Here is a 14,425-nt window from a genome sequence, read left to right as displayed (position 1 = left end):
CCAGTGGTTTTGGAGTAAATGACCGAGACGATTTTCGAAGATTTTTAACCCCCACAAGGGTTAAAAAGGTTTTTTTTGACCAGAATTTAAATTTCTTCAAATTTCTCCAAACTCTGATTATATCATCTAGTGGGCCGAGTGGATTCCAACGCAAGGTTTGTTTGAAACCAGGCAAAATTTTGGAGTAAATGACCAAAAAACACACACATTTTCAAAAATTCTAACCCCCGGGGGGTATCGAAAAAGTTTTTTTTTGACCAAAATTCAAATTTCTCCAAACTTGAATACATTGTCTGGGGGGCCGAGGGGAGTCCAACACAGAAGTTTTGGTTGAAATCGGGACAGTGATTTTGGAGAAAATTACCAAAACCAAACGAACCAAGCGATTTTCAAAATTTCTAACCCCCAGGGGTGTCAATTATTTTCTTGACCAAAATTCTAATTTCTCCAAACTCAAATATATCATCTGGGGGGGCAGAGGGGAGGCCGAGGGGAGTCCAACGCAGAAGGTTTGGTTGAAATCCAGCCAGTGGTTTTGGAGAAAATTGCAAAAGAGCCCTACAGTCCCCCCCAATAAAAACACCCTCAATTATGTATTTTCAGACCTCACATTCTTCACATTTTAGATTAACATCTAAAAAGATTGAAATGATGGAACAAATAATGTTTGACAGATGTATTTCTGACTCCACATTCTCTGGTGTCCTCCACTAAAATGCAAGTTTCTTACACAGATGCTGATGACATCTAGCCTCGTAAACCAGCCGCTCCGGGAAATGCATTTCATTTCATTCCGAGGGAGAGTCTGGCCTCATCCCCATTCTAAGCGTTTGGACTGAAACCATCAGAAGGCCGAGCCAATCAGCGTCGCCCGCTGTGATTGACACAGCACGTTGGCCAATCAGGGACCGACTGGCGCAAAGCCCCGTCACTACACCAACTTGCTGATTGGCTGAATGGGGTTGTCTGTCAACGCTACTACCAAAGATATTAAACCGTCTTTGCTACTACTCCCGCCCAGCTCCCGCCCACCCCAAACACTTAGAGGGGGGATGAGGCCAGACTCTCCCGAGAAATGAAATGAAATGCATTTCCGCGAGAGGCTGGTATACGAGGCTAGATGACATCAGCAGGCTTTAAAAAAATCTCAAGGCTTCATATTTTGATATTCATCCATATCAATTAATCATGCATGAAGTAGTCCCATACACAGGGTCAGAGGGAGGCACGACCAAGACCCTTAAAATTATGATTTACTAATATAACAGTTAAGTAAGCAGTGATACGGAGAGGGACCTGTATGCAGGGACAAGGGCGCCGGCATGGCTCCTCCATACTGGAACTCCCAACCGGAAGTTGGTTGGACTTCCAACCAGAAGTTACTATTTTTCATATTATTTCGATGTAGATACAAAATAACACTTCAAACTGTCCATAAAAAAAATATTTTTTTCTTAGTTACAGTAGATTAATGACGTGTCTGAGGGTGGGTTTTAACAAATGACGTCCTATTAGCTTTGCTCCTGTTACTGTGGCTGCAGCTACTGATGCTTTAGACATCGTGATTCCCCTGAACTGAGTTCTGGGGCCATTGTCCCTGCATACGGATGCTCTTGGTGATACACGGTGTTGGCTGTTAAATAAACAAGAAAAGTAAGCACAATAAATGATTCCTTGTGCAGTACTTTTTGAATGATATGGCGAGCCTCTACAAAGTTGTGGCATGGTATGAGTTGCATACGGGCAATCCCCCCCCCCAATCCTGACAGCGGGTCTGCACCTCTGACTTCACGGTCTTAACGGGACTGCCTACTTTATTGACAAATACATGTTTTAGATTAAAGTAGTTTCTAGTTTTTAGTAGTAGGTTGTTGAGAACAATTTGTGCCCACTACACAGTAGGCTTTAGTTGACAAGATTTTCATTACTACGGCACACAAGACACAAATGAGAAATCTGAGTTGCAGCAATTTCAGGATAAAACTATTCAAATTTTGTCTACTGTATTATTGAGATCCAAAATTGTCCAAATACAGGCTAAATAAATAAAGCATGATTTTCTGTACTAAGAAACCACAAAATAAAACAATAAAACTACAACTACAAAAAAAAGATATTCTGGCTCAGCTTGGCTGTTTAACTGTCTCTTGAAATGAACTCATTATAATGAATCAGTAACAGGCAGGGCAAGGTAATTGTATTTACAAATAAAATTGCCTTGCCCTGCCTGTTACTGATAACATTTTACAAACATTTTTTTCTCAAAGGACTTTACATGGCATCATAACAGGAACTGTGACTTCAGAGTGTGTAATGTTCACACAAGTATGACTGGACAATGTACTAAATGTATTTTTGCACCACATTCATAGCAAAAAGAAAGAAAGAAAAGAAAACTACCAGTGATCCTATGAGTTTCTTAATTTGTGATTTATGAAACAGGACTTCTGCACCTGCAGTGAAATGAGTGATTTGAGAAAGTGTAATTATTGTGATGTGTTTGCAAGATAGAAACATGTTATGTACATCCACTCCTAGAAATGTTTCCCTCTGTGACAAATGTATGACTATTAAATACAACTGCAAATACCACTGTCACAGGTCAATGCCCTCAACACCCTCATATTCCATCTACCCACCTGGTGTTGTTAAAGCTTTCACACAGCAGAAAAAACAAATACATTTCACTATTTTGTATTATAGACTAACAGCAAATAAATCATAATGACTTCACTGTATTGTTCGCTAGTGTCACATCTTTTCAGGACCCTGATTGTGTCAGGAACCACAGCCCCATTTTTTCATTAGGCCTATAGTTATACAACCACATGGTGGCAGCACCTCTCTCCCTCTCTCTCTCTCTCTCTCTCTCTCCCTCCTTCACTCTCACTCTCTCCCTCTCTCTCTCTCACTCACTCGCTCAATGGCACCAGGCTGACTGTAGCCCAAGTGTCACTCATCTGCAGCTCATGCAGATGGGATCGGTCTTTATTTGTTTCTACATATCATCAGCTGGAATATGAGAGGCACTACCGCGCTCTGAAGTGTCTGAGTGGAGGGACGGAGGCTAGGAGCCCGGTACAGGTGAGAGCAGGTTACATGCGGGTGGTTTTTAAAGTTAGACAGAGCGAAGAAAGAATGAGAAAACATGTTTGTAAGAGTAATTTAAAATTAGATAATGCTACTGAGACATGTAGACATGTGAAAGAGAATACACTTTCCAGATTAAGACAATAACAATTAATTCCAAAAAGAAAGAAAGTCAGTCCTATCTACTTAGTTCCTATTCTCATAATTGTCATCTTATTGGTTGACGTAGAAATAACCAGGCTGAATCATCAAATACAGTGCACTGAAGGTGCAAATACAGTAATTTGAATGTGACCATCACTTGACTCATGGTTGGTCTAATTACAGTACCACTGTCGGTTCCATTTTTATCACCCGCTTTTATACCATTAAAGGTCACAACTAGACCACATTCAAAGAAAAATTACAAGGCAGTAGCGTACAATGTTTTATATTTCTGCTTTAGTTTGTTACAATTTTTTAACTATGAATTTACTTCCAAGAGATGAATAGTATATTATTATATACTAAAAATGTCACTGGACTTATATAGGCTACTGTAGAGTACAGGGAGGTTTTATTTGTGCACAAGAGGAGAAGTTAGTAATGTCTTTTTACTTGAAGACAGATAGGTTTTGTTTTCTATTTAAAGAGACACTTGATCCTCGAATAAGTGCTCAAACTTTTGTTGAACTTCCTTCCTCATTAGGTTTTATCACTCGTTTTATGACATGACTTCTATCACTGAAGTCAGAGGTGTGCCATCTGAGAGTGTGGATGGGTAAACATACTGTGGATGTGTATTATAGCTGGAAAATTAGGTAGTTACAGTAACCCCAGTGGTGTCATCCAGGTCTGAACACATTCATCAGGGTCAAGATGAAATATGTTGGTCTGGTAATGAAACAGATCTTCATATGACAAGTGTTGCTGGGGTTTAAACTTTTAACTTGCTCTTGCATCTTGGGAGTTGGTTGTGTCAGAATTCAATACTCCGCTCCTTCAGCATTCCTCGCTTTTTGTTTTGGGTCTCTCTCTGCTGAGAGATCCATGAAGAGATTAGTGGGAGGGTGTTTAGCTCCCAAGATTTTTGCTGGCTGGACACATGCAAAGGTCAGCTGTTGTTCAATTACTCCCAACACAGTCCAACTGATTGCTGACCTGTCGGATTGTCTCCTTTGTACATTATTACAGCAGATTACACTTGTTACTGTACGCGCACAAAAGCTCACGTGCACACATGCATTCTTCTGTTAAAACGAATGCACTTCAGGAGGGTGAGCCACTGTAATTGGCTGCTTTTCAACTGATTAAGCTTTTACTTGATTGTAAGCATCCTTGTAGGACAATACAGTACGATAACTGATACACTACTATTTGCAGTGTGAGAATATGAGTATGTGTCTGTGTTTGTGAAGAAAAGGAGGTAGAGATGAAAAAGAAAAGTTGTGCAGGCCGTTAAAAGATTGTGAAAAGTGATGTCAAAAAGTTGTTAGAAAAAATGCAATGATTTTTTTAATGCTATTGTTGTATTCCAACCAATCAATTAACAATCAGAATCATGATCCCATTGCAGTAACACATAATCTTCAGCTCTGATGATGTGCGCTCAAGCTTTTACAAACTTTTAACTCTAACTGGAAGTAATCATCCTCTGCCTGCCCCAGACTCAACAATAAACTTCCTTTTATTGTTTTGTCAGAGTGCAGGTGCATAAACCAGTGTATCCATTAATAGTGAGCGGAAACATAGAGATAGCTAAGTTGATGCACAGTCAGATGTTGAGCCATTAGCAATAGGTATAAATAATATAAATACTCAGACCAAATATCTCCAAACACAATACTAATCTCAGAAATGATGGGTCCTATAGAGTCCTGTTGATTGTGTATGGTTGTTGGATCCATCCATTAGCTACACTGCTTATCCTCATAATTTAGCAGAGGGTCTGAAACCTATTCCAGCAGAAGGATCAGCAATCTGCCATAGTCCATCCTCACATTGACACCTAACCAATACAGGCACAGGGAGAACATAAAAACCCCAGGGCGTCTAACTTTACTAACTTTAATTGAATTACTGCTTTGATGACAACACTAACCACTGGCCAGCCACTCGTAGAGCATGTCCAACTTTGATGCAGGAGTTTGGAGTTCCCCTCCTGTCACAGACCTACAATCAGTATTTGCTTTTGTAATAACAATAACCACAATCTTTCCATAATCTTAACCAACTGCCCTTATCATATCTCAACCATATTTTATTTGACATGATCTTTCCCCTACTGTAAACATAACTTACAGTATTTCCTTGTGCAGATCTTCAGTTTCATAATCAGCTTTGTTGATACAGTAGCCTACTCTCATTAAATACCTCAGTAGGATGTATATATTGTATGTTAATATTGATACTGGGATGGGACCTCAATTTGTTCTTGCAGCCTCAATACTTTGTGGCATGAATTCCACGAGATGTTGGAAACAGACATAAAGTTGTGCAAGAAATAAGGGAATACACACATGTTTAAACATACTGTATGTGCATGTGTATAATGCAATCTGCCTTTTTTGTATTAGTACTAAGATAATCATCCAGATCCTCCATCTGGTGATAAGGGTTGAGATAATACTGTATAGAACCATGTAGTAGATGGAACATCTTCATCCTTGAATGTTGAAACAGTAGATAACAGTTAGTAGATGGGCAGGCACACACTTACTTTACATTGTATGATTTCCTCATTATATAACTACTGTACATTTTTGTTGGAGTACTATAAAACTGACCTACTTACTTAACCTACTCTGGCTGCGATAGATCAGTTGTGTTTTACTAAGATATCCAAATGTATTTCTGTGTCTAATTTGAGACTTGTTAATATTTCATGAGACCAGCAGCATGTTTTCACTAAGAATTAAGGACGTTTTGATAAAGCAGTATAGGTCTTATTCACTGATCTCACTTGAAGTATTCCCATTTTTCATTGGTGTGATCAAACATAATCAACATGGAATAGCTGCTGTACAAGACGACTGTGTTAACCCACAGCCCACTCCTGTTCTGATCATTTGCCAGCAGAAAATATTGCCGATATCAAAAGAGAGTGACATATATTAAGTTAGACTGATGCACGTCTACAGTAAGTTATCACACGGGATGCAGCATTTTCAAACAAAGCAGCAGCAGCAGCAGCAGCGGTGTCATCCAAAAGCAATCCCCTCGGCCATTGTTTAAACCCCCCTCTGGTAATAAATCAACTTCATTGCTTTCACTTGACATGGCTCCTATTCTCAGTGTCCAAACCAGTATTAGCCTGCCAACATCTTTTGGCATTTCCACATGTACAAAACATATTACACACTGCCCAATCCATTAAACACACCGCAGTGGTCCAATCTAGCGTTGAAAAATAAGAACCAACAGATCCTCATCACTCATTTTTATCTTAAGTTATTTCCCAGGAAAAGAAGGTTCCAACTCTGTAACCTCTGGCAGCATCTGGGAGGAAGACAAAATAAATAAAAGACAATTTGTGAAAACAAGCAGACTCGGTGGTTCACTAATATTACACATTATATTGCATAAAAGATTGAATCTGGATAAAAATTAAATCTGCTTTTGATTATCTTAGATGAAAATAAGGATTCCTGTCTCATCCAGGAATGTAAAACCCAATGAGTGGGCATTTTTCCAACACTGGCCAGTAGCCATAAGTGGAGTGGTAGGCAGGTGAAACAAATTGGAGTCAAGAAGAGACATGACTGTAGTAGCCTACTTGAGTTACCTGCTCAGGGTAACTCAAGGCCACAGCTGGCACGCCCCACGCGTGCCAGCTGTGGCCTCTGCCTTTACCATGAGCAGTTAACTTCTTGTCTCTGCTCTCGCCTATTGTGTTGTCCTTATTAACCACTCCCTGCAGACATGTAGGAGAAAGCCACTGCCCTCAGGCTAATTTTAGGCCGTCTGTATCAACACCAACTCATTAGCCTGATTCTCAGGGCCAGCCAGGCTGTATTCGTTATCAGTGTCAGCTCACTCAAAGCAACGTATCAGTCTTACTCTTCGTTATCGAAATAGAGTTATCATATGATCAGTAGTAAATTCAAAAAAGTGCTGTCAACAGTGATAAAAGCTATTTTGTCTGCTGACTTCTTTTTTTTGATAAATGTTTCCGTCAGAAGGAGCCATTTGGAGATAAGCGCCATAATGATCAAACATAATTTAAACCACCAGTGAAATCAACAAGTGTGTGTGCAGAGCATGGCTGAGCAGATTTATGTGTAGAGAGGAAGACTTTGACATTTGCATTGCAATTTACTGTCATGCAAGTTCAAAGTGTCCAACAGAAGAAACTTTTTTTTATTTCAATCCTTTGAACATTTACTGAACAAATGTCTGAAAAGTATTTAGTTTTGTCCTTGATTTGGCCGCTCACATTCAAATAATGCAAGTTTGTTTATATCTGATTGGTTGATTGGTTCACTTCATCACTGCTCAGTTGATCACACTCTGGATTTCTAGATCTGATCTATTATGCTACTTGCAATTCATGTTTTTTGGGATTGATTACATAATTTGCAGTCATCATCCAAGTGTAGTGATGATAGATATGGACTCATGTACTGACAGATTCTCTGGGTTTAGTTTTAGCCAACATCAAGGTTCGAAGACGATCATATACCATCGTAGTTCCGACCATAAATGGCAATTCGGCTGCGTTATTCCCATGACCCGCCGGGCAGCATCCGCGAAACCGAAAGTAGGAAACGCTGGTCGGCACGCCCAACATTTCCACCATTAATTATAATAACAAAACAATATATTTATCGAAAATGGAGCCATTAACAAGTGTGGGTAGCGTAGATTCATCCACATTAATGTGAGACTTTTTTTATAACCAAATACAAACTCCTTGTTGTCCCTTTAAACGGTGCCTGTAATAAGATTACTCAGACTACTCCAGCGATCATTCTCGAAGTTGGCCGATGGTGACCAGTCCACATCTCTTAATCAAATGAAAACCAGGCCCTGCAGTTCTTTCATGCTTGTTTGACATTGTCTGACTTCCTTGTGTATGACCACGGGGTGGATTTCCCCTGAAAACACTTTGGCGTCTCAGTGCTGTATAGTTTTCATAATGTGTCCAAACAGTGAGGATGGCAAAAATACCTCACATGCCATTGAACAAATACAAGGTTCTGAGCATCTGAAACATAACAATCAGCTGTTGTTGTTGTAGTTGTTGCTGTAGAGAAACCTAAACTGTGGTTGTCTGTCCTCCCACTACTGGTATGTTTATCTCTTAATGCAGCCAGAATTTAATTTCAGGCTCACACTGGAAATTCCTGAATCTTTGTTGACGATCTATTTGCGGACTATGTGTTACTTGAAAGAAGCAAATATGACAGGACAGGGAGGAGATTATTTTCTCATGGAGGTGGTTTTTCTTTTTTTTTTTGGCAGGTACATGACTTGAATAGGTCAATTTATTCTGTGAGATGAAGTAACCCACATGTTGTTGTGTGACACTGCCTTCACTGATCATGGGCAAAACTTGTGGATGTTTAATTTAAGTTAATCATTATCACAGTAGATTTTATATGGAACAGGTGTTTCATTGTTTAAACTGGCATAAAACTTTAAGGAAGAAGCTTTTTTAATTATTTGTTGGCATATAATTGTTTCCTTGAATGTATTTTAGGCATGATTTTCCAGCAGAGCTTGTACGGAAGGAGATATTGATGTGGACAGTAGTAGTATGAGAAAGTGGAAAACTGATCAGTACTAACTAAATCCATGGAGATGCACGCAGTGGGTGATTGCCCTGAGTATAGATGCCTTATTTCCAGAGGCTGCTGGTCTTTTCCTTTTTCCTTTTCTTTCTGCATTTGTTTGTGCATGCACTTGCGTACACAGTGGTGTGTTGCCCACTTTATTTGTCAGTCATTATCCTTTTACCTCCTTCATCAAGTGAGCTGGCACTCCTATTGTGACGAGGCCAGCGCACTCAATTACCTGCTCACAACCCATTAACCCCCGCCCACACAGCTTTATCCACAAGACACACTCCGTCCTCTGCCGGCTGCATCTTGCTCCAGTCATGAGTGCAGCAGGCCAGTGTGTGATTGAGTGCATCATTGTGATTGCATAGAAAAGTCACCAAGGGAGAAAATGAGGAATACGTAGTAATTGTAGTTGACACCATTTAAGATGTGTTTTATGCTTTTCTGTTGTGAAAGTATGTGAAATCTTCATCGTTTATTTCAATTTCCATAAGATGCTACCTTGGCAACGACTCATCTTGGGGACCACACTCTGTAAACACCACTGTAAACAGTTTTATAATAAGCAATTCCATAATGAATCAGAGATGTCTTGTAAGTCCTATTAGGGTTATCAATCTGTGGGTTTTCTCACACTGCTCTATCATTTATCATCAAGCTCTAAGTATTTTAAGTGAGTTAAGTAATGAACATAGTTTTGAATGGTTTTAAATAACTTGGCGAAACTCAATCTGTTTTTCAGCCACACTGTGTGTTCCAGGAATTCACCAGTCTTTCTTTATTTTAACTGCCAAATATGGTCTTTAAATGGGAAGGGGGGGGGGAACTGTCTCCAGATGTTGTCTGGACTGATAGTTTATAAAAACCCACCAGATTAACTGTCCTGTTTGCACATCACATGCCACATCCACAGAGCTTACGTGGCCTCAAAAAGACACAAAGCCGACAAGTGGAGCAGAAGTTGTCATGTATGGTCTTTTTTTCTCCCCCCTCCAACATTTGAGCCTGGTATGAGATAATGACTTAATTCTCTGCAGACTTTGTCCAGCAGGATCTGTCATTACAGCATCTATTCCAGGCTGATGGCCCATTCGTCCCCACAAGGTCGTGACTTCAAGGTATGCTGCTGTCATTGCAGAATACTCCTCACGTTCTGCACCAATGGACACCTTATTTTCCTCAGTGCTGTAGAAAGAATCTTTTTTATCATCTGACGAATGTCCAGTTTTACCAAACTGATACAGCAATAGCATTTTGTCAGTGATTTGTATGGGATGTCAACTGTGGGAAGAAAACACTATGGCATAATTGCATTGTTTTATGTCAAAGAAGGACTGGACAGTGTTGGGTATTGCTGGATTGGAGTTTGATATTAGCATGGTTGTTAGGCTTTCAGTTGATAGACTGATGCGGATCAAATCTTATCTCTCACCGGCTAAATCCAAACGTGTCTGTGTTGTGTCTTATAGCGACCTTGCTATTGTTACCGTGCTTACACTCAGGAAAGGTGGGATTTGGGGATTATGTGAATGTCACAACTTCACTGTCAAAATGCTAACTAATGTCTTGTTTTATATTTCCACACCGGTTGAGTACAGCAGATTTTTAACGTGTGGATGTCTGGTTTTGGGGTAGTTTAAACAAGACTTCGATGGAGGTGTAATGTAGTAGCCTGATGTAAACGGCTTTTTAATGTTGAGTAATTATAGCCATGTAATGCAATGACTTTTTTAAACTACATTTTTCTAGTAACACATCGAAGACAGAATCGGGGCTAGCATGAGTAGGTGTGGCCGGTTGCACTCTGCTTTAATAAGGCCTGGCAAATTTACTGCACATCATCAGTAACAGGAGTTATTTCATACTGTGGGGAGTAAACGAATGCTCTTAGCAACCGAGATGGATGGGTTCTGGAGGGTTTGAGTGACTTTCTGTGCACTCACTCTTTCCACAACAGATTTAAGAATTTGATGTGTATTGATTGCAATCGAGAGTTAAGCGTTACATAGTCCAATCCAGCCGGAGAAAGTTGTGTCTGTGTGCACTGTATGCGTGTGTTGCTGTGGCTGCTTCGGGTGGTGACAGGTTATTTCATGGTTTTGATTGGCGTCCCAAACCAATTCGTTCTTGAGCAAACTTTACAGGTTTGTCATTTCTCCAAATCCTCTGTTTCCTGCTGCTGCTGCTGCTGTTAACATAATATTGTATCAAACCTTCTTTGCTCAGTATGTGTGGGTGCACGTGTGTGAAACCGGATGGCGTTTTCTCTTTTATTTCTTTTTTTGCTTTAGGCCTGATCATTCCTGAGTGAACCTGACAAGGGATCTGCTTTTTGTTTTGTTCTCTTAAAGTTCTGCAGCCGTAAAAAATTGTAGCGAAATGAATTCATCATCTTTCCACGACCATTAAGTCACTTGTAATGAAGAGTTACTGAACCCAGCAGTGTGTGATGTATCTGTCTGTGTTTATAATGTTATAAGGTTTTAAGATCACGTTGTGTTTTTGCTGTCAAGTAGAAAAACAGTAGTGTGGTTCTGATCCCACTGAGCATCAACACAGAGCTGAGTGATGAAATCTTAAGTGCTTAGGGACACTTAAAATGATTTCTCCTCTCATTTCTGTTTTGTTTTTTTTGTTTTTTTACCTAGTTTTTTTTCTTACATTGTAAACACAGCACATGTTTTGAAAGTTGGGAAACATTAAAGAATGATGACAAATGTCATCAGCATCTTTGGCAAAGTGACCGTCTCTGGTTGTTTTGATTGTCCTTTGACTTTCCTCACAGTAAATGGCCAGTTAGCAACAACCTGATTTGCTAAATGTGAACTTGTGCAAGCTGTGGATGGCTATTTAGAGACAAACACGATTCTTTGGCATCAACACACAGGCCCTTCTGTGCAAGGCTCAAAGTGCATTAATTTGGCAAACAAGTTTAGTGTTCGGCGTTGTTTGCAGATCTGAACATATGAGTAAACAACACCTCCACCAGTGAGTCCTAATGATCCATTAACATTTAGCAAAATGTGTAAAGATGGACTACCAAAACCCCAAAACACTGACAGACCAAAATGAAAAAGAGCAAGGGTTCCTGTTTAGTGCCAGCACTGAGAGAAATCCATTGTAAAAGAGGCCAATTCTTATTCTCACAATAGACCAGAATGCTCTTTTCTCGACTGCCTGCTCTTTCTGTGTTGTTGCTATCACTCTCTCCACCTGCTGCATTTAAGCAATATAGGACACAGGGAATTACAACATGAAGTATAGATATATAGAAACTGTATAGAGAATAAATTAAACAATAATCCGGGTGAGTTTGAGGGAATTGAGTAAATTAAGTTTTATTAGAACGTTTCCCCATTGTACGTTGTTAGTGTAAAAATTTTAATAGATTCTTTAGTCAGACTCAGGATGAAAACAGGTCAATAAGATATTTGAAAAAAATAGGTTTTATGTCCATTTGCTAGCAGAAAAGAGCTGTTAACTTACAACACTGAGGAGCACCTTGCCCCAACACAAAATATTTGCGTTGTTTAGTTTTTATGGCAACAAGATCTACATCACCACTGCTACTAAGTATCAGGCTGATCTGTCCCCACAACTCTACTTTTCAGTTTCTATCATAATGCAGAAGCCAGACAGAAGCCTCGATTTTCTCAGTAACGAGAGTGATGAAATCTACCTCACCTGATAAGTTGTCTGAAGAAGAGCTGTAGTGATAACAGGAGCACCTTTCTGTGGTTCAGAGATTTTCAACTCGAAGCATGTGGAGTGATGTGGTCTGAAAATGCCACATGACACCTGCCCTTAAACAGTTCCTAAAACAGTTTGTGTCTTGTTATTGAGATCAGTTTTTATCTTTTAATTTCAGGTTTGGCATATAATGTTGATAAGAATAAAATATAAAATAACAAAAATATGGATCTGGTAATCCCACTCTGGTAATGATTTAGCTGATACTTTACACACACTTTACAGCAGGAGAGCATCTGTCCCGACAGTAGTTTGTTTAAGACACCATCTTCCTTACTCAAACATTTCAAATTACAGGAGGATAGACAGCAGAATATGATACCTCTCAGTCGCCTTGGCAACTGTACCAGAGATTCCTCCTCCACATGCAGTACAAACAAACAAATGTGCATGTAAGCACAGACTCACACACAGATACACACACATGGTTCAGCCCTCTCACAATCTGAGGTGTGAGATTATGTGAGAAGTATTTACTTCCCACCTGACAAGAAAACAAGTGAGATGAGAGTTAAGGAGCATCTCATTTTCCAGCATTTGTTGATCTAACGATGATACAAGGATCACAGCACAATAGTATTTAATAAACTTAACATGATTTGCGACTTTCAAACCTTTGTTACATTACAAATTATCTCAGCAGACACTTCTGGGCACATTGTCGAGCGCCAGCACATTCCCAGCTATTCTTGTTTAGAGTACATGTGCAGGAAAAATCATTGTTTAGCTGGAAATCTGCTTGTGTGTGTGCGTATTTTTCATAAGTTGCATTTCATAATAGAGTGGTAACTTTCTATTCATTAATGCCAAATAATGAATAGAAATGGCAGAATAGAATATGTCTATAAAATAGTCAATAAAAATCAAATGATATGATCAATTAACTTCTGAATTGACTTGACTACGTTTATATTGTTTTAAATTGTGCATTTTCAGTCCCACCTTTGAACAGCGCCTGTCTTGACTGACTGTCAACAGAAGTGAATATAATAAGTAAATTGTTATACAGTAACATTGGTGAAATCTCAGCTCTTCATCCCATCACCCTTAGTTCCACTTTGTGCTCAGCATTGTTACCATGCGATGCGAACATACTAAAATAAGATAGTGAACATTATATGTGTTGAGCATCAGCATGTAAACATTGTCACTGTGAGTATTTTTGGCATGCTGACATTAGCATGTAGCACTGCTGTGCCTCAGTACAGCCTCATGGAGCTGCTAGCGTGGTTGTAGCATCCTATGTCTCACTTCAATGTACTGAAAGAATAAAATAGGATAATCAAAATAAACTTTTTAAATAGCAAGAATAACAACTGTGAGCTACACAGCAAATAAAAATCACAAAAACTAAAAGCTCTGCAGAGCTCCCAGCTCAGAGTTTATTCTGTTCACTTCAGCTCTGTGTCAGTCAGATGTGAAATGGACACGGTGAGCTGTGAAAACACGCCTCCCTGGATGTGCATCACACAAGAAAACCACAGCAACCTGACAGAAATATAGCTCCTCTCCTTTCGCACTCTCTCTTTCTTTCACTCCTGTGTTTTTTTTCTTCCTTTCTTGAAATTCATATTAAGAAAATATTTTCTCATTTCATTTCAGAGTGCGATGTGTGAGTAACCAAGTGAGCAACGAGAAGATGGTGGGTAGTGTTAGTTTTGTTGTCCGGTGATGATTTTTGTGTGTGTGTGTGAAAGAGAGAAATTATAATACTGATTACAATTTCCTCAAGAGACAGTTTAAGATTCAAGCAGCAATCAGTCATGTTTCAGTGTGATTTTGAAAACTGGATCTAATCTGTGCACCATTGTTGAGCTGAATTG

The 14,425-nt window shown here is 39.4% G+C and overlaps 1 protein-coding gene across 1 annotated transcript in view; it reads left to right on the top strand.

Annotated features, from left to right (window-relative positions):
* The first annotated feature begins 2,919 nt into the window (after positions 1-2,919).
* Positions 2,920-14,425, top strand: part of LOC146977378 (5-hydroxytryptamine receptor 4) — a 39,558-nt gene continuing 28,052 nt past the window's right edge. The window contains exon 1 of the mRNA XM_085793555.1: positions 2,920-3,084. The gene's annotated coding sequence lies outside the window, so the exon portion shown is untranslated. The remainder of the gene's footprint in view (positions 3,085-14,425) is intronic.

Source organism: Trachurus japonicus, chromosome 12 (genome assembly GCF_045865225.1).
Source record: "Trachurus japonicus isolate A0001 chromosome 12, Traja_1.0".
In the NCBI taxonomy this organism is placed as follows: Eukaryota; Metazoa; Chordata; class Actinopteri; order Carangiformes; family Carangidae; genus Trachurus; species Trachurus japonicus.
Note: the sequence above shows the minus strand (reverse complement) of the source record. Positions and strands in the feature narration are given on the sequence as shown.